The 24269-nt window shown below is 47.7% G+C and overlaps 1 protein-coding gene across 2 annotated transcripts in view; it reads right to left on the bottom strand.

Moving 5' to 3' along the window:
- CHST11 (carbohydrate sulfotransferase 11) overlaps positions 1-24269 on the bottom strand; it is a 254568-nt gene that overhangs the window by 109292 nt on the left and 121007 nt on the right. The window lies entirely within an intron of this gene.

The raw sequence follows: 24269 nt of genomic DNA, 5'->3' as shown, positions 1-24269 counted from the left end.
GAGCCTAGATGACCACAGCCACCACTGGGTCACAAGCTGCCTTTCACTCCCTGAGAACCTACTACGCACCAGAATTCATGGTACTTGGCATTACCATGGAGACTGCAGCAACAAGACCCATGTGGCTCTGTCCTCATGGAGGCTTCCAAGATAGTGGGGAAGACATGTTAATAAACTAGTTACCAGGTAATTATTGATCGTCACACTGTCAAGCTTCATGAGGACAGGGATCTCTGCCTGTGTGGGTCACTGATATGTCAGACGTGCCTAGAACAGAGCCGGCTGCAGAGTCGGCGCTCAATAAATATTTGTGGAATGAATGTAGTGCTATCAGAGAAAAGCAAAGGGCATGGTGAGATCCTGCGATGAGGGGACCTAAGCTAGCTGGGGGTACCAGAGAAAGCTTTCCCACGGAAGCCCCGTTACGTGGATCTGACTGTGGAGGATGTGACAGGCAGAGGAAACAGCCAGGTGGGGTCCACGTCAGGAGACTGGAGGAAGCCTCCCTGAGAAACAGGGCTCTGAGACGTGGCCGAAGGCAGGCAGGGGCCCAATGGTGCGGCCACATTCAGGGCTGGTTTTGAAGTCTGACACCTCCCCCCAACCAAAAAAAAAAATTTAAAAATCCAAATTAAGACAGTAGAGGGAGAGAGGAAAATGTGAAGCTCTTTCCCTGTCCTCTAACCCCTTCCAACACCCCTAAGTAATTAAACATCATTTGACTATAGATAGTCATAGAATAATGTATGCCTTCTTTTAATTGCTTAATAGAAGCTAGTGAAGAAATCGTGAATTACTGCCCCAAATGGGATATTTGTCAAGGAAGAATTACGAGCCATGATCAGGTGGTGCCGACATCTAACTCGAGAGTAGCTAAATATTTAAAGCATTAGAAAGACTGCACAGCATAAAACGGAAGGCAGCCCCTTCCTCCTGCTTCCTGGCAGAAGCCAGGGCTTTCGTGGCATTGGAGCACTTATTCCCGGATGGAAGAGCGATCATCCTCCCACCCAGACGCAGGCTGTGAAAACTGAGGGACGGCCTCCACCTGATAAAAGTCGATGATAAAGAAAAGAGTGTGTGTCCCAGGGACGGCAGAACCACACGTTTCAACACCATCCTGCCCTCCCGCCCTCAGTGGGAGGTCCACAGCCAGCGCCTACATTTCCCGGCTTCTTTGGGAGGAGGCCCCTGTATGTGGGTGATTGCTTCAATGTTCTGGGAAGCTGGTGGGTATTTGTGGGCTCCCTAGCGAGAAGAAGAAAGAACGAGTGCTGTCTGCAGAGCACTGTCCCTGGCCCAGGTCAGAAGGCAGCTGAAGGGCAACGAGGGACCCAGGGTCATTTCAAATACGAGTCCCACCAATTCAGAAGAAGATTTAGCAATGTCATCTGAGCAAACTGATGGGCTAGGATTAGGGTACCCAAATTACATGGGGTATTTTCCAGTGCACTAGGGAACCAATTACATGGGTGGTTCCAAAGGTTCCCTTCACCCCGTATCAACTCGAACAGCTTGTCAATACATGAAATTCCACAGTTAGAGAATCTTTTCTTTGATGTGACTTTCTAAGACTCCTAACACCTAATGGTAAATCCTTGAAAGACCAGACTCCCTCTCTCGTATCTAGTACTTCCTCTCACCCCCTTCAGCTCAGCTTCCCTTGCACAGCACTTGACCTGAGCTAGCTGTAAGCATCTCTTAGGAGCAACTTCAGGGCAAGGACTTGGACATTTTAGATTCAAATCTTCGGCACTGAGCGCACAGTAGCACCAGTTAAATCAAGAAGTCCCGCCTCCACACCTCTGCTCCTGCTGTGCCCCCTTCCTCAAGTAACCCCCCGTTCCCTCTCCCACACCATCAACCCCAATTCTCTCTGTCCCTCATTTGGAATGCACGTCAAGTTCCCTGGGCAGAAGGAAGAATCCAGATCTGGAACCCAGGACATGCTTCCAGATAGCATTTGCCTCCCACACCTCTCCCTGTGGGGACCTCCAGGATCACGTTTTGCCCCACGCTCTGATATGTGATGTAATGATCTGTGCCTTCATCTGTCTTCCCTTGGCTCCTGGAGGGAAGGGAAGGCTTGGTGCCCTATTCATCGTAGAATCCATCTAGAGCAGCCACAGAGTCAAGGCAAGCATTCACATCAATGACTTAAGAGGTGCTCCCAGGATGGGGGGGGAGCAGGCAAGGCTGGTTTCATAGGGGTGTGACCTGTGAAGTCACCGAGAGCACACCAATCAGGAGGGTCTCATGCTTGGGGTAATGCTCTGCTGTCACCATCTTGAGATTCTTAATTCTAATAAGACTTTAACAAGGGGCTCTGGTCCTGGGAGCAGGATGGGGAAACGAAGAAGCCCAGCAAGGATGTAATTTCAGGCTTTAAGGCCAGTCTTAAACCCGAGCCCAAGGGGAGCTCGGAAGCATGACTTTATTCCTCTGAGTTTGTCCTTACTTCAGGTGAGGAGGCCAGGGCTGCCCAAGCAGCGGTAAATTCCTAGATGCTTGCCTATCTCTGTGTTGGGATACAGCAACTCCAGTAGCCCAAATGCAGCCTCCAAAGCAATTCGCAGGTTCAGACATGAGAAACAAAGCACAAAGAAGCTGGCTGATGGGTGCCCAGAAACCACAAGGGGACCCAAGGGGGTCTGGGCAGAGCTCCCACATTGTCCATTACCACTGCCAACCAAATTTTTTGAGTTGAATTATCAGGTGCAAAATATGAGATCTAAAAGAGAGTGAATGACTTGCCCTCGGTGACCCCACTGAAAGGAATTTCAGTGAAGCGACATCCTTCCGAAGACAGAAGCTGCGTCATCTTTCTCTCCCTGCCCTCCAGTTACTCAAAAATATGCCAGCGTGAACTTGCTTTGTTGACTCACCTCGCTGCATCTTCCCACATTTGGTTAACAGCATCGCAGATTGAGCAACAAATCGATTCTTAACACTCTCCAGCAAAATGCTTGCATCACGTAGCAAACTTCCATGCAGGTCTCCTTCCAGCCACATCATACCAACACTGGTTCACCTGAGCGCGGGTCTCATGGAACCCTTATATTTTTAAAGTTAACCAACTAGGGTCCTACTTCAGGAGAAAGCCTCCCTTTGAGTCAGACCTAAATTCTGGGGAGGAGCGGCTTACACAAGTTGACCAAATAGCCAGTTAGGTACATTTCTTCATATTCAGAATGTCGATCTTGATTTGAATTCCTGATATAGGGATTTCTAAGATTTTTTCCAAACAGACAAGAACATGACTCTTTGCCTTGAGATGTTTTAATGAAAGGAACTAAGTGGGGGCACATGTACCCACTTTTATCCAATTTGCTTTAGTAACTTGATACATCTTTCCATCTGCCTCGCCCATTTTCACACTGTGGAGTGAAAGCTGTCAGCTTCCCTTTTAGAATGGCCAATTTTCCAAGCTCCCTGACAGTCTCCTGTCTCTCTTCCCCCTTCAGCCTGGCTTCTCAGATTTCACTTTCCAGCCAGTTGGTAGATTGTATTTTTAAGCTTGGATCCCACTGGCTCGATTGGGATTACCATCTCTATGGCTGTAACAGCTAACTTTATTGAGTACTCACCACCTGCCAAGAATTGTTTTAGACATTTAACATAAATGAACTCATTTAATCTTCACAACAAACTATGACCTGGGTACTATGCTTAGACAAGGTAATGGTGGCACAGAGAGGTTAAGCAACTTACTCAGGGCCACAGAGAGTAACAGTCAGAATCCTAAAATCGTCCCTGTGATTCCTGCCCAGAGTGCATACCCTGTATAATCCTCTCCCCTTGAGTGGGGGCAGGGCCTGGGAATATGATGGAATATCACTCCCATGATTATGTTACGTTATAAGGCGAAGGCAAAGGGATTTTGCGGATGTAATGAAGGTCCCTAATCAGTTGACTGTGTTAATCAAAAGGAAAGTTATCCAGGATGGGCCTGACCTAATCAGGTAAGTATCTTAAAGAGACTCTCCTGCTGGCCTGGAAGAAACAAGCTGCTGGGATTTCAACAGCTAAAAGGAAATGAATTCTGCCAACAACCACGAGAGCATGGGAGGGGACCTGAACCTCACAGGGGACCAGAGCCCTGGCCGGTGCCTGGGTTGCAGCCTGAGACCCTGAGCAGAGGACCCAACTAAGGCTTCCCAGACTCCTAAACCATGGAAACTGTGGGATAACAAATGTGTGTTGTTGTCACCTGCTAAATGTGTGGTGGTTTGTTACTCGGCAGTAGAAATGGATATAGCTAGGAAGAGGCCAGACTAGGATACAAACCCTGACTCTAGAGTTCCCACTTTTAACGACCTTTCTATTTGCCACTCTAGAGCTGGGATCTCGGTGGATGGGAAAGGAGGTATTGGGTAGATTGGTCAGAAGACTCAGCTCATATGAAGCTTGGGGTGCCCTACTCTCCCCCATCTACCCAGCGTCCATGTTTCAGGAACCATATTAGGCATAAAGCAGGCACAGAGGCAGCCATCGTGGACCTTAGCATCCAATGGGGAAGATGGCACTAAGCAAATAACAAAAAAATAATTACAATGAGCGAAGGGCTATAAAGGAGAAGTAAAGGTGCTAAGTGATCATGTAACAGGTCCTAGGGAATCCTTGGCCTGTGGCTGAGCAGGAGTCAACCAAATAGAGGTGAGGAGAGAGGAGAGCTTTCTAGGAAGCAGAACAGCGTATGCAAAGGTCCCGTGACAAGAAAAAGCAAGTACAGCAGAGGAACTAAACCGGCGTGGCTAGAAGGGAAAGAGGGGCCTGAGATGAGACTGAAGAGCGAGAGGCCAGCTCAATGGAAATGATGTCGCTTGTTAGAGCAGATGCTGACCCTCTTCCATTGGGAGAATTCAATACCACGTTACCTTGGACAACGGACACACATTTCATTGAGGATCAGTGGCCCAAAGTCAAAATTGCTGTTTTCTGAGGAGGAAACTGGAAATGCTCCCAAACTCAAGAAGCCTTTAGAGGCTCATGTTGTTACCCTGACAGCCAAAGATAGAAATCTTTTGCCCTTTGTCTTTACTTGAATGTAGAAAACTGAACCCTAAAGAGACACGTCTGGACATGTGTGGTCAGGGGGTTCTGACCCACTGAGGGGCCACCTGGCAGCATTTGTCAAGCGGGAGACAGGCCCCTATAGGAGACATAGGGAGAACTGCAGTCTCCTGTTTCCTGACCTCAGGCTCAACAGCAAATGTTGGGGCCCTGACACACTCTCCCGAGCCCTCTGAGTGACGGTAATGGGAGCAGCATGTGTCTGGGGACACTTAAAGAGTCCTGACAGATGGAGACGTACAGCACTGTGCCAGGCAGCAGAGAAGGGGTAAGGGCATGAGATGGCTACCTCCCGCTGTAATTATTTGCCAGCTGTGTGACCCGAGTCACGCTATTAACCTCTCTGAGCCTTAGCAGCAGCAGCATCTGTCAAATAGAGTTTCTACCTTATGGGATTGTGATGATTGAAATGATGTGTGCAGAGCACCAGAGCAGGGCCCGGTACCGAGTAAGTGTGCAAGGAACGTTAATAACAGTATGAACACCCCCACCACCACTGCTGGATCATCATGATGGCCGTCGCCATCCCACCCAGCACAGAACTGACTTTAGGCTGAGAAGGCAGTTGGGCAATCAGCCTTCATCTTCCCCAATCCTGAGTGGGAGCTGAAGATACATTACGCACCCAGGAAGGAGAGAATAAAGAAGCTGTGGCAGAGAATTCCTCAAGGCCCAAGGCTAAGGAACACTTTGTAATTCTGTCCCCCTCATGGGTGCTCTGAGCCTGGGCTCACTACATAATCCACAGGATTGAAGTCTGGTACCCTAATCGGTCTGACTCCAGACAGAAGATCTGCTGCTGAGAACCTTCCACTCCCTGTGGCAGTTACAGTTTGATTCAAATTAAAAAAATAGGCATCTCGTTTATTTATTTTTTAATCATGTGGAAAAACAGCCCATTCCCTGGGGAGCGTCCTAGGAAATGCTGCATTTGCATCCACCAATCTATTTTGACCACTCCTTGGGGGCTGCCAAGCGAGAAATGGCAATTAAGGAAAACATAAAGCATGTGTATATGCTTCCCAAAGGTACAGAACTCTTTCACACGCATTATTTCAGTTGCTCTGCCCCAATCCTATAAAGTGTTACACTTCTCCTTCTCAGGGGTTTGGTGAATGCTGCTTTCAAGGTTAACATGAATAGAGAAAAGTTCTGGTCTTTTAAAAAGAAGTTGTTGGTGACATAATTGTAAGAGGGAGTGTCGGTTAGAATGAATTGTACAGAAGGTTTTATGAAGCTTTAAAAAAGCTTTTATTATTAAATAACTATAAAAACCTCACCAAAATAGCTCAAACTAACTTGGGAGAAGGCCAGTCATAATTAGTGGAAAACCTGAAATGCAGAATATTTATTTTTTTAAAAAATGCACTTTTAATACTAGTAAAAAGAACCCACAGCTAACAAAGTGCCTGTGTCTTTCACAAACAAACAAGACTTGGTGAATTCGGCTGGTGTCCTCTAGGAGGGTAAACAGTTTCACCGTGAGCTTGGGGGAGCCACATACGCTCAGTGGGCCACAGTTTCTTCATTTGAAAAGAAACGAGCCACCAAGGGAAAGGACGGTTCATCTCCACGTACCTGCCAGCGCTACAAGGCTCATCTTTTCTAATTATGTTCACACCGTTAGCTTGCTTCACACATTCTCTACCTGGTGAACTTGGAGGAAGTGTTACATATTCTACATTAATGAGCTTTGACTGTCTTCCAGGCAGGTTTGGAGATGAAACAGATAGAAAAAGACATGAGATCTAGAAGTGCTCACGTAGATTCACGCGGCCGACTCCCATTCCCAAGGCATCTGTTTTATGGAAGCCTTTACAGAGACAGCTCAGATTTTTTGCTCCCCCACCCCCACCCCGACCCGAACAAAAAACATTTGTGAGCCGCCTATCTGTCTAACAGTGGAGAGTAAAAGGCTGACCTCTGGGGTCTTTGAAGAGCACGGAGTCAGTCACCCCACACGAAAGACATGTTATTGGAAGTCCACCCCATTTTCCAGAACACTGGGGCATTTCCAATTTCTCATCCCAGGAAAAGGATATTCCAGTGATTTCAAAGGTTTTGTGGAGCTGCTTAGTGACAAGGTTGGGCCTAATAACTACAAAGTTATTCTCTGGTTAGTTTTCTTTGAAAGTTTGACTCTTTACCAGTGTTATAGGTGGAATTGTGTCCTCCCCACATTCTTATGTTGAGCCGTGACCCCCAGCGCGACTGTATTTGTAGCTAGGAACTTTAAGGAAGTAACATAGTTTAAAGGAGGTCATACGGGTGGGGCCTTAATCCAATAGGACTGGTGTCCTTAGAAAAAGAGGAAGAGATACCAGATCTCTCCCTCTGTCTCTTTCTCTCTCTGTCTCTCTCTCACACTCCCCCCTCCTCCTAGCAAAAAGAAGAGGCCATGTGAGGGTACAGCTACAAGTCAGCTGACTGCATGCCACAAAGAGATGTCATCGGATATCAACTCTGCTTGACCTTGGACTCCTAACCTCCAGAACTCAGAAATGAAATGCCTGTTGTTTAAGCCTGTGGTATGTTGTTTAAGCCTGTGGTATGTTGTTACCGCAGTCCAAGCAGACCAACACACCTGAGAGACACATAATAACAATGCTAGCTAAATACGAGTGTCTGCTGGTGTCAGGCACTGCACTAAGGGTTTTTACAGGCAGGTGTTCCATTTAATTTTCACACCAGCCCTACAAGGAAGACACTATTATTATCATCATTTCACATGAATTACTGGCTTATACATTTGTTCCTTCATTCCCTCCCTCCTTCATTCACTTACTTGACAGACACGCAGCGAGTACCAATCGTTCATTCATTAGACAAACATGCCCCAAGCACCACACTTGGAACTTTCTACAGAGCAAACCGCTTCGATTCCAAGAAGGCCCATTTAAGGCACCGAAAGCACTGTCCACGTGGCGGGTATGTGATTCTGCGACCACACACTCAGTCTCCAGTGATCAGGGAGTCTGCTCCCTTACATCCCCGGCGTCCTTGCTGCAACAACCATTCAATACCCATTGTTTCAAAGCATCTCTCTTCTTTTTCTTCACCTGCCAATTACACACTGACCCCGTTTCAAATCTCAAAATTGAGGTTTTCACTTAATTGCTCTGACAATTCCCCTAGTATCGAAGCTGAAACTGAGTGCATCTTAATGAGATGCATAATTGCTCAGCACAATGCTTTTTTATTCACCACTATTCTGTGATTCAGCTCTGCAATTCATTTACCAGCCATCTTCCCCCCATAAAAGCTCCAGGTGTCGCTTGCTTCTCCAGCCTAAGACACGGAGAACCAGCATTGTGTTTCTCTGGAGCCCCCATTCATCAGTCATTTCGCTTACTTGCATTTTTCAGAATGGAGATCAAGTCGGGCTAAACCAAAGGCATGGTTGCTTGATAAACCTCTCATGGCAGTCAAGGGAAGCTTCGAGAGGCTGGTGCTTTTCTCATATCCCAAAATAAGATGAACGTAATTGAAGTTCAATAGCCTTTTCCTGACATCATAACACAACTGCAGACAGTTGAGCTGGTCGGCCAGCACCCAATATTTTACACCAAGCGCACGTGCGTGCTTTATCTACTACAGGTAGCCCAGACCACCATTGGACATCAGCAACAAAACACTCATACCCAAATTAGGGGCAGTATCCTATAGTTTACAGACAGCGCTCATCATCTCACCATCTCTTGAGGGAGGCATTGTTATTCCCATTTTTAGAGGTGTGGGACCTAAGTCCCGGGAGCCTTCATGACTTGCTCAAGAACACTCAAGCCACGTGGTAAGGCTGGGGACTAAAACGAGACGCTTCTGGCTCTCAGCATTGGCTAAAGCCGAGGTCCCCAGGGGACCACATCCAGCCGAGTCCCTTCACTTACATACTGTCTGTGGCTGTTTTCACACTGTGACAGAGCTGAGTAGTTGCAACAGAGACCTAAAACTTTTACTATCTAAAAAACATTTGTGGACCTCTGGTCTAGAGCTTAAGGAACCAAGTTGGTTTAGCACTTTACGATGCTCTAGCAGAACGAGATGGAGTGCCTTCGCTCTTAGTATGTGGGCAATCCTGGAGTGAGCACTGAACCAGGAGTCAACTGACCCTGGCTATGGTCGTTGCTCCTACTGATAAACAATTACACACCCTACTATGTGCCTGGTACTGTTCTAAGCATTTTCTTGCTTTATTGAGTCCTCATAACAAACCTGATTATCCCTATATTGACAGATGAGGAAACTGAGTCACAGAGAGGATAAGTAATTTGTCAAAGGTCACCCAGCTAGGCAGGGCTATCTACTCTTAACCAGCACATGCTACTCCTCTCCTCTCTAGACTTTCAGCATTAGCCTTGTCTCGGCCGTTTAGTAAGCGCTTGCCTTTGGACAGTGACTTAGTATCTTGAGTTTCCTTCTTTTTGCATCGATAACATGGGAGATGATACCTACTCTGCTGACCCTCATAGAATAGTGAGTGTCAATGAAGCCAGCCCACGTGACGGCACTTGGGAGAACACTGGAAGGCACTGTATCATTGTGAAGGAAAATCTTCACAAATATAACACCATTCACTCCAAATATGTATTCAGTTTTTTTGGTTTGTTTTTTGTTTTTTTATGTTCTGACTAAACACAGTGGGAGTACCTCCCACCTTTAGGAACCCGTCAGCAAAACTGTGACGTGAACTTCAGGTGGTGTGTATGGTTGTCAAAGAGATGCTTACCAATAGAAGGATTTGGGCTTTGTTGTCTCAGGTGAGTCCCTGGGGGGGCTGTGAGCCATGATGGGCCAATGCCTGGGCCACCAGGGTTGCTGGCTCACACACAACTTAGATTTGTTAGGCATTTTTACAGCACCTCATTTCATGCTGAACACAATCTCTGATGAAGGCAATATCATCACCATCATTATCACCATCACCAGTCTTCCCCCTTTGCACACTTGCCATGCTGCCACTAGTCTCTGCTCTCCTGACAACACAGACCCAGCATCTCCCAGGCCTCCCTCGGACCCTGGACATGGGAGCTCAAGCATTAGTTTCCTATTGCTGCTGTAACAAACCACCACAAAATCAGTGATTTAAGACCACATACATTTATTCTCTTACAGTTCTGGAGGTCACAGGTCCTAGAGCCAAACAGTTGGCAATTCCTTCTGGAGGCTCTAAGGGAGACTCCGTCTCCGTGCCTTTGCCAGCTGCTGGAGGCCACTGGCATTCCTTGGCCCATGGCCCCATCCTCACATCCCTCTAACCTCTGTTTCTGTCCATCATCCCATCTCCATCACTGACATTGACTCTGACCCTCTTTTAACACCCTGTGATTACACTGGACCTGCCTAGATAATCCAGGATAATCTCCCCATCTTAAAATCCCTAACTTAATCACATCCGCAAAGTTCTTTTTGCCATGCAAGGTGACATATTCACAGGTTCTTGAGATTAGGATGTGGACATCTTTTGCAGGGCCTATCTGCCTACCACAGTTTAGGAGGCAAGTAACTGCAGGTTTTGGGTTTGAATAACCCTGGGTCAAGGTCAAGGTCAACGACAGCATCAGAAAGGAAGAACAGAAGTCTGCTCTGTCTCTCCGAACTGGGCTGAGCAGCTCTGCCGCCCACATTCACCTTTGAAGTTGGCTTGGCTTTTGTTCCCCAAACAGATCCTATCCCTAGTCGTTGATTAAGGGACTCCCCAAACTGGTGGCTGTGGTCTATGGGGTTTCCCAGGAACCCACTGTGCAAAGCTTGAGATCAGAGGCACCACCACCTTCCAGGTTTGCCCAGGATTTGGACATTGCTATTTAGCAAATTAAATTTGAACTGAGCTGATAAACGACAAGCAGGCTTAGGCTGAAGAAAGAGTGCACCTCGTACACTAATCGGATGACAAATGGCAGCAATTTGCCAAGGGCTGTTTTTGGCAAGGTCTTATCTTAACAAGATACTTATCACTTCTTTCCCCCCAGATTGAGTTACACCATGATACCCTGGGGGAAGGAGACTCAATTATCAATTGCAATTGACTCTCATTCTCCTAGCTCCTGGTTCTTATTTCAAGATTATGTCCGCCTTCATCCAATAATTTATTTTCTTTTTAGCAAAAAGATAGTCACAGTGTTATATGCTGTTCTCTGATAAGACAATAAACAAACCAACCAACAAAATAAGCTCATTTTGCCACTTGCTCAAGAAAAATGACACTTTACTCCGAATGACTAATAAAAGTAAAAGGAATTTCAGTTCCTCTAATGCTTTTTATTAAACTAGGGACTGGCAAATTACTCCTCCTGTACCGATCTCTAAGGATCTCAGTTTTAAAGAGAGGGATGAGTCAGCCCATTTCTTGGCACTGGTTAAAGGCATGCTGTAAGAGAAGGCTATTGATTAACATGAGGTTTGGAGATTATCTGTGGATTTCCGTTCCTCATTCAATTTCTCCCATGACTATGAATAATTGGATGTCAGCTGCTTGTGAACTCCCCTAGTATCTGCCAATTCCTTATAAAAGTCACATTTCCTTTCAGACACCAGTCATATATCCTGTACAATGAAGGAAAACCTACTGGGAGCAAGACCGAGATTCTAAACTGAGACTAACCATCCTGTGGATGAGAGAGACCCAATGTGGTGAGTGGGAGAAAGTGGGAGTACCATTTGTGAGCCAGTCTACGTGGTGACAAAATACTTTTGAGGGACAGGTCCCACGACAGCCTCTTAATTTCCAAATGTCACTGTAGCATGCAATTTCCCTACAAAAGGCAATGAAATTTTCAAGTGTCTCCATCAGCCCTGGAATAAATGACAATTACAGGATTGACAATTACAGGATTACAAAATGGCTGGGCTGGGTGGACGGCTGGGTTCATTTATTAGCTGAGGGACTGGCTTCCTCGGATTCAGATTTGTCCCTCTGCGAAGATTACCAGTGGCCCCTTGTTAATAGAGCTCCAGGTTTCTCTTGAAAAGTGGAACCCAGAATGTTCTATCTACAAAAACCAAGAGCTGAGTGTGAGTTAATTTGATTCCTTACCCTCAGTGGTAAGTGGGTTTGAGGGGTGAGTTAACCCTTTCTCTTATAATTCCTTCTACCAGCTAGTGCTGAGCGAAGCTGTAGAACTAACACTGACCCTACAGAAACCCAGTGGCTCTGCCTATCAGTGTGGCCAGCGCCCCGCCCCCCGCCCCGCCGTGGCCTTTCCCGCTGCCTGTGTGGGGCTTGCTTTCGTGGGCTCCGTGCTTCCTGTTGTTAGGAAAGAGACCGAAATCATCCCGACTCCTCGTTGCACACTGATTCTTGGTTGGGACTCCAACGAGTAGACGAAAAATGGCCATCCAATGGTCTCTCCATTGCGCTCCTAACAAAGACCCGGGGTTGTGGGGGTAGGGATGGCTTGAGGAGAAAATTACAGATGGTCATTGCGCCTACCTAGACAGGGAAGAGCTCAAAAAAAGAACATCTAAAAGCAGCGTCCCAAGTCCTAAACCCACAGAAGTACTTCCTGCAGCTTGGCTATTTCAGGTGTCGTCTCTGGCCTGAGCAATCTCATTCCTGGTTCAAGGATTCTCCGTCTGACTCACAAGGGGTCTGAGTTTCTGGGAGAGGTTGACAACTCAGGAAGCAGAGAGAAGTTGCCGGTACAGGGCACCGGTAGACACATATCCCAACATCCTTGCTCCCCTTCACCACATCCTGCCCACTGGGATAGGAGGGGGTCTCAGGACAGGCTGGCATCCTTCAGCTAGGTGTGCCTGGAGCAGGCTTCACGCCCACATTTAATTCCAGCGGACCACCTACCAAGGGCAGGCATGGAGCCAGTCCATTTACATGTGCTGAGAGGAAGGGGTTTCGTCTCTACTTAAGGATCAGTGAATTGAGAATCAAAGGAGTTCAGGTCACCGTTTTAGTCAAAGAATCTCTATGCCAGCTGAGCTGGGGGAAGTGGCCTGGTCTACTTCCAGCTAAGGGCCCCTGAGCTGGATGGAATCGTGGCTCTGCAACTAACTCCTCAACTGGACTGGATGCCCCTGCACATGTTATATTAAATGACAACAACACCTCCCGGTGCCTCAGTTTCCCCATCTGTAAAATGCCTTTCAAATGGTGCATTTGAAAAGCAACAACTAGTTGCTTAAATGTGAGGAACTGTAAAATCACTGGCAAAAGAAGCTTCTCTTACGAGGCAGTTACTAGGACCCAAATTGTGAGTATACATTTTTTTTTTTTTTTTGAAGGAAGAATAGTGGCAATTTTTAAAGATGAAAGCACAAAGGTAAGAAAATAATCCTCGCTGACATACCTGACTGTGTATTGTCCTGGTGACTGTTCTAGGGAGTTAACACAAATCAACTCATTAAATTTTCCTAACACTCCAAAGAGGTGGGACCTGCGGTTATTCCCCACTTTACAGACAAAGAAACTGAGGCATCCAGAGATTAGATGACTGATCTCTGGTCACTTGCCAGTGTAAGTATGGATTTGAACTCAGGCAGCCCCCGGTTTCAACAACTATACTAAAGTTAAATTAATTATAGATTCTTCTCACTTTCCAGGTGAGGAAACTGAAACCCAAAGAGGTTGAGATACTTGCCCAAGATCCCACGGCTAGTAAGTGAAAGCGACCGAATTAGAACTCAGGACTTAGGGCTCTAAATTCCATTCCCTTCCCAGTACACTGCTTTGTTTGACATCTGCTGTACCTGGCATTTGGGAATGGTGGCGGGTGGAGAGGAGGTGGACACCTGAAAATGTCATTTGGAGGTAAAGGCCAGAGAGAGGGTGGGGAACATGGGGACCTACTCTGGGCGCCTCCTTCCCGTTGTTTGACAAAGCGAGGTCAGGAATAGCCTAACCCACAAAGAGAACGAACTCAGACTGTGGCCACCCAAGGGAGCCCAGCTCAGCTCTGAACCCTGCAAGTCCCCTTCACGCTAGGGACACAGCATCCAGGAAGGAAGGGACTACTTTTTAAAGGCATTGCAGTGGTCTTCGCTTCCAGGGTGCCCACTCAAAGTCACATTTCTCTCCTCCCTGAGTTGAGCCAATTATGAATACTGAATGCATCCAGAGGAACCCAGAGGCCAGCCATCCATCTAGCCCACCTCGGGACTCCAGCCCCCCGCCACTGACGAGGACTCCATGTTGCATAAACACAGTTTCTGTTTTCCAGAAAGTAGACGTGTGCCAGGCTCCGGGAGAGGAAAGGACCTCTTCTAGTTTCCCGATCTCCAAAACCCACCACCTGTCCTTTGTTATCTAATGCACTGGACAGGTGCTTCTGCTAGGAGCCCCCAGAGAACGGGCTGGTCCCCCAGGAGCCTTCTCCAGTTAACGCTTGTGCAGACCACCTGGGACTCTGTTAAAATGCCGGTTTATGTTCAGAGGCCTGGGGTGGGGGCCAAGGTTGTGCATCAGTAGTTTTAAAAAGTACTGATGCCACAGAAAGTCTGATTTAAAAGGTTAAAGATGGCCTGAGCACTGGGATTTTTAAAAATCTCCTTTGTTTGATTCTTAGGTGCAGCCAAAGCAGAGGAGCCCTGTTGTAAAAGACGGAGTTCCCTTCTAACAGGTGCAAGATGATCCGGCAATACGGAGCTCCATCTTCCAGGTGATCTGAACTTGAACTTGCTCATTTGTCCCCAGGGATCATTTGCTCCTTTCTGGCTCTTGTGCCTGAATAGTAATAACAGCAGCAAACACTTACGATGGCCTCCCTCAGTGCCAGACACCTTGAAGCATTTCATGTGTCTGGATTCATTTAATCCTCACAAGAACCCTATGAGGTGGGTGCTAGTATTATCCTCATCTTACAGTTGAGGAGACTGAGGCACAGAGAAGGTAAGAAGCTTTCCCAAGTCACACAGCTGGCAGGTGGTAGCTCTGATATTCCAGCCCAGAAGGGCTGGTCCCAGGCCCTGTGCTGTGACCACTTCTAGGCTGAGTAGCCTCAGATATCCCCCTTTCTCTCAGAACTTTTCCCCAAACACGAGGATGGGATGTGAGGCCTGGGTCCAAGCAAGCACTAAACTAGCCCAGCTCTCAAAAGCCAAGCTCTGCACTGGCGGGACGTCATTCTAGCCACGGATATGTCTGTCTGTCGATATCCTGAAGGGAACATGCTGGAGAAGGAACAGACGGTCAGAGCGGTGTCTCCAACATTCAAAACGACAGCCAGAACTGTTCCGTTGGCCACATGTGGCTTTAAACCCCTGATTTAAGACGAAGAGAAGGAAACGTTGCAACAGGCCATTTTAGGCAGCACCAGAGTCTGTCTGGGCGTCACTCCCCTGTGGTATGGTCCAGAACGGCCAGCTTCCTTCCAGGGCTGCCCCACACCTGCCAAGGCTGGGGCAAGGCCAAGCTGGCAGTGTCTCCTGGCGTTGCACATGCAGATGCTGAACAGAGGAAGATCAGCTGGAGACTCCGGAGCTGCCGACCTTTCCAGAATTCAGGAGCTACAGAGGAACTCAGTTTTCATGCCTCCATGGTCTGCCTGTTGTGACCAGAGGGGCAAGGATGGGGGTGGGTCCCTTGATTGTCAGTGTATCCTCTCCCCTTTGCCAGGTTTTGACTGTGCAAGGGAGGGTGGAGCCAGCTGTTGCTCTGTGTGCCATCTCTCCGGTGCCTTTGCTCAGTCGGGAAGATAAAGGCTGTACGCACAACATGGGCACACACACGGGCACACACACGCGCACACACTCCCACATGCACACGCTGAGTCTGGGTAAATGCTCCATCTCTACGCCCCTCCAGCGCCGGACACGGAACTCACACAGGACATCATTTTGTAACGGTTAGTGTACTGGCCTGACACTCCTATCAGAGTATGAGCTAACAGAGGCAAGGACGTCTTTGTCGTAAGAGCCCCAGCATCTAGCACAGTGCTATGCACAGTCGGCACTAGGGGTGGCATTGTGTTGCTCCCCTACCCCCGCCAAGGTCATATGTTAACATCATGGCCCCAGCACCTCAGAATGTGACCTGATTTGGAAATAGGGTCAGTGCAGATGTGATTAGTTAAGATGAGGTCGTACTGGACTAGGGACGGCCCCTAACCCTATATGACTGGTGTCCTTATAAAAATGGGGAGATTTGGACACAGACACACAGGCAGACACTGTGGTCTGCTTCTCCAAGCCAGGGAACACCAAGGATGATGAGCAAACCCCCAGAAGCTAGGGGAGAGGATGCGACAGATTCTTCCTCACGGCCCTCAGAGGGGACCAACGCTGTCACCACCTTGTTCCCTGACGTCTGGCCTCCAAAACTGTGAGAGAATAAATTTCTGTTGTTGAAGCCACCCCGTCTGTGGCCCTTTGTTAACAGCAGCCCTGGAAATGAATACAGTAGGTGTGCAATATGTGAGGGAGAAAAAGGGGGTGTCAAGGAATTTCAGTTCCATTTCATTCAACGTTTATTTACCAAGTTCCTACTTGTGCCATGTGCTATGGAAAGAGGAGGGAGGAGAGGGAGGACGAGGAGGGAAGGAAGACACAGCGCCAAATGTGGGCTCAGTATTTGGGGGGGAGGGGGTGTCTGGCTTAAGTAGCCCCTCCCCTTTCACCCCCACATACTTTTCCAGTTCCATGACTCACTTTCCCCAGTTCCTTCCAGCCTCCAAACCCTGCTCCCACCCGTCACGAGCTAGTCTCCAGAAAGAATCTACAAAGTGAAACGCCACCTTTCTCCGTGCCAGCCCTTCCCCAGCACTTACACTTGAAGAAGGATGTTTTAGGGGGACCATCAGGCCTCAGCCTGGACCAGAGACAGACTCCTCACACCAGGGACCTCACTGGGTCCCGGGAAACCTCCCGTGTTGATGGCTGGCAGCCTCAGTGGCTCCAGGGGTTCGAAGCTTTAGTCACCTCTTCAGCACGAATCTCCACACACGAGACTTGCTCAGGGCACAGGAGCAGGAGTCACTTGCTCATTGCCCAAACACCTACCGAGCCCCTATCTGTGGCTGGCTGCAACAGCTACGGGGAGCCCCAAGGTGAGTAAGACACAGCCAGTGCCCTCCAGGGCTCAAAGCCTCGTAAAAGCATGTCCAAGGTGTGGAATAAGTGTCATGAACAAGAAAAGCATGGGCATGTGGGTGGGGGTCAGGGGGCATTTTACAGACCCTCACTGTCCACCAGGGCAGTCACCAACCACAGGTGGCTCCTGAGCACGTGACATATGGCCAGTCTGAACTGAGATGTGCTGTGTCAAACACACATCAGATTTCAAAGACTTAGCATGAAAACAAGAAAGTAAAATATCTTTATAATTTTGTATTGATTACATATAGAAATGACCCCAGTTTAGATATACTGAGTTAAATAAAAATATACAATTAAAATGAATCCTACCTGCTTTCTTTTTACTTTTGGAAAAGTGGCTGCTAGAAAATTTCAAAAGATATGCGAGTCACATTATGAGTAGGAGCGGCATTCTGGAAGGACTTTTAACCTGAACTTGGAAGGAAAAAAAATCAGGGAGAGCTTCCTGAAGGAGGTTTCATCTGAGCTAATTTAAAAAAAAAAAAAATTGTGAAATTTACTGAGCAGCTCACCATGTGCCTAGAACTTTCTACATATTCTAATTTAATCCTTAGCAACGGAACTGTTGGTACTTATCCCTACTTTTCAAACAATTATCCGCTTCTGGGAAAGGTTCAGCTGTTTGCCCCAGATTTTACAGTAATTAGTGGTGGAGCGGGGTGGATAGCCTTCTTCCCACCAGACCTACAGGCCAACAACGCCATAGGAAGGGATGTGGAGGGCAGGCAGGAAGGGACGCTTATGCTGCCGCCCACCCCCACCCAGGTCTCTCCTATAGAGAATCTGAGAACAAGCCAGAGCTTTGTTTCAGCTCTATCCATTCCGACAAGGTTAAAATCCAATTGGCTGAGAAGCTCCTAAGTTGTGTAATTTACAAAAAAAAAAAAAAAAAAAAGCAAATTATGTAGAGACCTCTTATAATTGAGGGCAATTTAGGAAATAACTTCCGAAAATGGCAGATTTTACAGCTGTGTTACCATTTGGAAATTGCTGAGGTCGTTTTGTCACTTGAATGCCCTTGTCTAGTTGATATGTGCCAGATTAGAGTCACACAGACTGACACAGAAAAACCCCATTAGAGCACTGAGTTTACTCTCCAGATTTGAATATATTGGGTCAAATTCGGCTTCCTGAAACAGAACAACTGCCTATACTGCCTATAAAGGCAGCCTGAATGAACGCGGATCAATGGATGAGATCGACGGCATCACATTATCACGGCCCAGAGATGGGTCTTACTTAACAGCTATTACTCAGGCACTTAGCTAGGTACCCAGGGTGGGGGCGGGGCGGGTATGACAAACACAACCACAGGAGACCTTTGCAATGCAACAGCTGTATATGCCTATTTTCCAGGATGTGGGCTGAGTGCATGCGTGCGTAGGTACATACACGCACACACGAACTCATGGCCTTATAAATCAGCGCATCAAGCTTACTAATAACAGGGCCTACCAGACAGAAAACATAAATCAGAATTTTTAGTAAGTGCTCATGATGAATAGCTAGTAGCTTCCAGGCAAGAGGAAATCATCCATCGTATCATTATTCAACAAAATTCCAAGCGTGCATCTGCAGGGGCACAGCCTGGCCCCAGGCCCCTCTAAGACAAGTCCCAGGTTATTGAACTCAACTCAGCTCATCAATGGCTGACTGATACCAACTCTGCCCTCTGCACTCTCCTAGGTGCTTTTAATAGCGGAGTGGAATCTCACAAACCTGCAAGACTGGTATCTCACGCCTGTCTTACACTTAAAGAAGGCTTGGGGAGGTTAAAGAAGTGCCCCAGGTCATACACCTGGGTTGGGATCCTCCTGTTTGTTCAAGCATCCAACCCTCTCCTCTGACCCCAATCGTGTCTGACTCTAGAATCCCCATCTGTCCTGGCTTGATTGGAAATCCGACCAGGGCACCTTCCCTAGCTCAAAAATAACTGAGCCACTGGCCACAGTGAAAGAGGCGACCCACTGTCCCTGGTTTTTGCAATGGGCTTTGCTCGTCTATTGTAATTTGCAATTAATAATGAAACATTCGCCCAAGTGCTTGCTGTGTGTAAGATCAAGTTAATGTAATATTTCATCTTTGCCAGCCAGCTGCCGTTCTGCTAGGCTGACAGTAAGTAATATCTTTGCATAAGGAGCCAGTCCACAACTAAATCAATTAATCCCTCTACGGCTGGTAGACAGCTGCTGGGTCAAAGCAAGATAATTAGACGGACTTGTCATTTACCAGGTGGTGATAATGAAGGGATTAATTGACCAGAGTTGGGGGCTGGACAATGTCTGCTCTTTCTTGCCTTCCCCGGTGTATATAACCAGCCTTTCTTCCCAAACAACAATTTGAAAGGCAGAGAGCTTTCTCTCCCCTTCTCGCTTATTCGTCTGATTGTTACTGAACCTTCAGAAGCCCCATGGGATGCCTAGCACAGAATAAGTCTCAGTCTTCCTTCTTACGGGACAGAAAGCGGGGTGGCTCCAGTGTCCTTACCCAGGGCTCCTCCCAGGACTCTGCTTGGGGGGCTGTCTTCTTGGGTTTGTCCACATAATACTGGCTGAGTCTCCAGGGCTCAGGATATCACCCACACACCTTCCCTGGGAGCACATGAGGGAACACGATCTCCATCCCAGTGGAAGAGGCAGAGAGTACAAACTGATACGGGGGCTTCATAGCAAGACAGTAGCAATGAGAGTGCGCAATCTCAGTGTCTACGCTTTGAGTTGTTTTTCGCATAATGGGTTATGTGAGAATCAAGGAATTTTAGAACTGGAGGGGCCCTTCTAGGGCCTCCAATCCAGTGGTCCGGAATTCTGCTGCCCATCAGAATGAATCACCTAGGGAACTTTGAAAACTACTGACATCCCAGCCCTATATCCCAGACCAACCAATAAAATAAGAATCTTCGGGGTGAGGTCTAGGCACTGACATGTTCTCAAGGCTCCTGTGCAGCTGGGGTTGAGAACCACGGTTCTAGTCCAACCCCTGCATGTTATAGATGACGACACTGCAGGGAGGAGGGGTACACCCTGCCTTAGAGAAGCCCCAAGTTAACAAGGCTGGGCCAGAAGCAGAAGCTGGTTCATAAGTTGCACACCACCTCCTGTGGGTTCCTCGGGACCACCAATCCTGCCGACGGATAAAGAATAAACCCTCTGGAACGGTGGATAAGCCTTACCTACCTCGTACCCATCTCCTTTCCTGCCTCCTCTCAAGCCAGCACCGAACATGCTCCTTGCCTCCAGCCACAGACTGGGGTCCTTGCTGCTGCTGCTCCTTCACTCTGTGATGCTGTTCCCTCTTCTCTTTCAGGTGAAGTCTGATGTGTCTTCAAATGCCTGGATCAAATGCCACCTCCTCTGTAAAGCCTCCTACTGTGCCCTGCACCTTGAAGGGTTCACTACTCACCAATGATTGTTCCATAACTTTGCCAAAAGCCTGTTACACAGCACCTATCATGTGCTACTACAACACCTACCTGCCTCTCTTCTCCCGTGTCTTTTCCTTTGTTTATTCTATAAATGCCTATAGGAGACATAAATTTGGGCAAGGGTTGCTGAGAAAGCTATTTAGGTGGGAGCTAGGAGAGTTCCCTGGCCCTCCTTAGACGAGTCAAGCTTCTATCAATCCAAAACATTCAACTGAATCAACAATCTCGGCTACCAAGGTGTTGGTACCAATTTTACCAAGGTGTGCTGTTCCATAGCAGAGTTCGGGGGGCGTGGGGGGGGCGGGGGGAGACATATGCCTGCTTAGTCTGGCTCCACCCAGGAGACAAAGGCCTCTCCAAATACCAGGGTCTGTTTATTGGACAACTCCTGTGCATTCCACACGATTCCAGGAGCCATGGCCCTAACTTTGGGAATTTTGCAGCTATCCTAACCACCCCACCCCATCCCCTCCCTCCAGATCTCACTTGAATCATTGGGAAAGAGAACCTCAAGGAAGCATTTTTCCACCCAGGAAAGATAAAGTGATCAACTCTCACCCTCCTACAGTCTCGCCGGGTCAGGAAAAACACAGACCTATCATTTAGGAGCTGTGTAATCTTGGTAAATCGCTCAGCCCTTTTGAGCCTCAGTTCATTTATGAAAAATGGGGTTATCAGATACCCGCCTTCTAGGGTTGTGTGTGAGATATGTGTGAAACACACCTAAAATAGTCACAGCCGTGCATTATTCATTCAACGAACAGTACCTTTCTCCTCTTTTTTCTTTCCTCCCTTCCGTCTCTCCTTCTCTCCCTCCTTCTTCCTGGAGCCTACCTTATGGAGAAGTAAATTTATTTCAATACATTGAAGATGATGTTATAACTGTATTATTATAAAATACTGACTGGTCCTCAGAGACCCCATGGGACTCCCCGCAGAGCACAGGAGCTAGTACAGCCTCTGCGAGCATCCTGGACTCGATGCTTATGAATTCCCGGTCAGCCCCTGGGCTGAGCATCTGTCTTCTTAGAACGTGGTAATCACAGAGCAAGTATAAAGGCTAAAGAAAGAACCAGGCAGGGCAGGGCTGAACCACATGAGTGATGCTATGAAGATTTCAGGGAACCCACGAGAGGACCAGGAGGTGGGTGAGGCAGAAGGACAAGCTGTCTCGCCCTCGCTGGCATTTTGGGGCAATTACGCCCTATTAATGGCTGACATCGTAGCTCTGCCCTGTGAGCCTGAGCTGCTCCAGGGCGGCCCACAGATGTGCTTGGCCCACAAATATGCAGTTGGCAACTCCTGAACTTTCAGTGACTTGACGCCAGCTGATCTGATCGGCAATTACGTTTTATTTTGGGGCCAGGGAGACAGCAGAGAACCAGGAAAATTATAAGACATCAGAGTGCAGTTTTTCTAAGAATATCAACTACAAACTTTTTTAACCGATTGTTGTTTTAATGGTTAGAGGTTTGCAAGGCACTAAAATAAGAAACCTTGGACACTAAAATCAGATTATAGCCAATTTTCCCAAGTTTCAAGCCTTTATCCAACGAAAATCTGGGAGATTTTTTTTTTTTTAAGGGGAGATAGGGTAATCCCTGCCAAGAGAATTTGCTGGTGACAGTGAGTAAAGCATAGAGATAAATGGATTTGTAGTTTGTCCTGGGTTTGAATCTTTATTCTACTTCTTACTAGCTGTTGACCTTGAGCAAGTTGTATAACCTTCTCGGCCTCAGTTCTCCCATATATAAAATGGGGGTGCAATGCTTAGCTTGGGGCTTATTATAAGCATGTGATGAAATGTTTATAAGCACCTAGATAAGCATCTGGTCTACAGCACCAATACATGGTAACAAGATGGTAACTTCTTGCCATAATGTTGTTTTCTTATCATCTGAAATAAACCGTTCCCGTTTTCACCATTATATACTAAACCCAAATAACCAGTCAGCATCAAAAGGCATCTCCAGGAGCAGACTGTTTCTAGCAGTTACAGGGGTTGTCATCTGCCGCGGTGATAACATCAATCCAGGCTTAGCAGCTTCAACAGCCTGGCTGTAGGGGAACACCAGGAAAGTGCCACCAAGCCGATCAGGTGCAAAGTCTGTATGTGTCCCCTGGACACACAACCTCACTAAACTCAGCAGGACCGCTCACTCTCTCCCCTCCCCTTACCACCCCAGCCCACGGCAGCCCAAATGATCACCAAGACAGTTTCTCCGAGAAGTGCTATTGACTGAACTTGCGTGGGAATGGAACATAACTGCAGCTTGTAAAGAAAACCGGCCTAAGAAAAAACATCCCAGGACAACATCCCGAGGAAACAGGGAGATCTTCCTGCAGGGACACTTTCCTGGTTGCCAGCGAAAAGGGCCAGACAGCTTGCCCACAACATTCTTGATGGAGGGTGGTGACTCACCCAGCTACGCCCTCACAAATGGCTCCCAGAGCTGCCTCTCCAACCCCATCTTCCCCCCCAAGTCCCACGCTGCTGCTAAATGAGCATGTCACCCAGATGGCAGTCATAACACCACTGGAAGGAAGAGATGACCTCGACCCAGGAAGGTTCTCTCTCTTTTGATTGGTTTACAAATGGACCAAGCAGTCAAGTCACTCACGTCCACCCTGGGGTAACAAGAGGAACCGGACAAGGAAGGGTAACCACACATGCCCTGCTCACCCTTTTGTGCCCAGCGCCTGGCACGCAATAGCAGACGAAGAAGTAAATGAGTGAATGAATCCGGAAATGCACAAATTCCATAGGAGGCACCAAGGAAGGCACGCCTGCTCAGGGAACCCTGCAAGGCAGGTGTTGCGAGCACCACGTTACAATGAGGGAAAGCAGCCTCCAAGGGGTTAAGTATCTTGCCCATACTCACACAGCTGAGAAAGGAGGAAACCAGGCCTTGAACCCCATCTGACTCTATCGTCAAGGCTTCCAGTATTGAAGGCCATTCTCATGACCACGATAATGACAAATCCTGTTCACATAGCCTCTGACACATCAGAGTTATTTCCTCCTCCCCGCACTCTAGAGAGATGGAAAAACTGACGCATCGTGTATTCAAGGACTCCCTCCTCATGCCCTTGAATGAGAGGACTCATGTATTCAAAGTTGCACAACCAGTTGGAGGTGAAGTAGGAATTTGAACCTGGACTTTCATTTTTCAATCACAGATATTTGGGGGCACCCGCCATAGGCCAGGCCCTGCGTTGGGGTTGGGGATACAATGGTGAACAGCACAGGAGCATCTACTTCAGAAAAAGACTTCCCATGACACCATATGTTGCCAATACAATTTCCTCAGGAAAGCAGTAGTGCTTCGGCAGTTTTGTTGCGAAGGGGAAAGTGATCAGAGGATGGCAACAAGAAGATGGGACCGGTTTGCATCTCAGTTGTTTTCAACATGGCTAACCAGAAATCCTATCCTTTGTTGAATCCAGCTCTGCTCTTCCTAAGGACAGTGTGTGAACCAGCTGGGAGACTTGCCTATTATAATCAGATTATCTGAGCACCAAACAAAGCCCAAATATCAAATTCTCTTGCTGAGCCACCAGATTGCCCAGTAAAGAAAGCCTCAGGCAATCTGAGTTTGCAGTTACCTAGCTAATCCGGTCCAGTCACACTAGAGCTCCAAAGTGCAGGGGCTGACAGGGGAGTGCATTAACCTGGTGAGGCCACCCAGGATGCACAAACACAGGAGTCCATTTTTCCAGAAGGCGGTGC

The sequence above is a fragment of the Rhinolophus sinicus genome, linkage group LG02 (genome assembly GCF_036562045.2).
Source record: "Rhinolophus sinicus isolate RSC01 linkage group LG02, ASM3656204v1, whole genome shotgun sequence".
Classification (NCBI taxonomy): Eukaryota; Metazoa; Chordata; class Mammalia; order Chiroptera; family Rhinolophidae; genus Rhinolophus; species Rhinolophus sinicus.
This window is presented reverse-complemented; position numbering and strand designations above follow the sequence as displayed.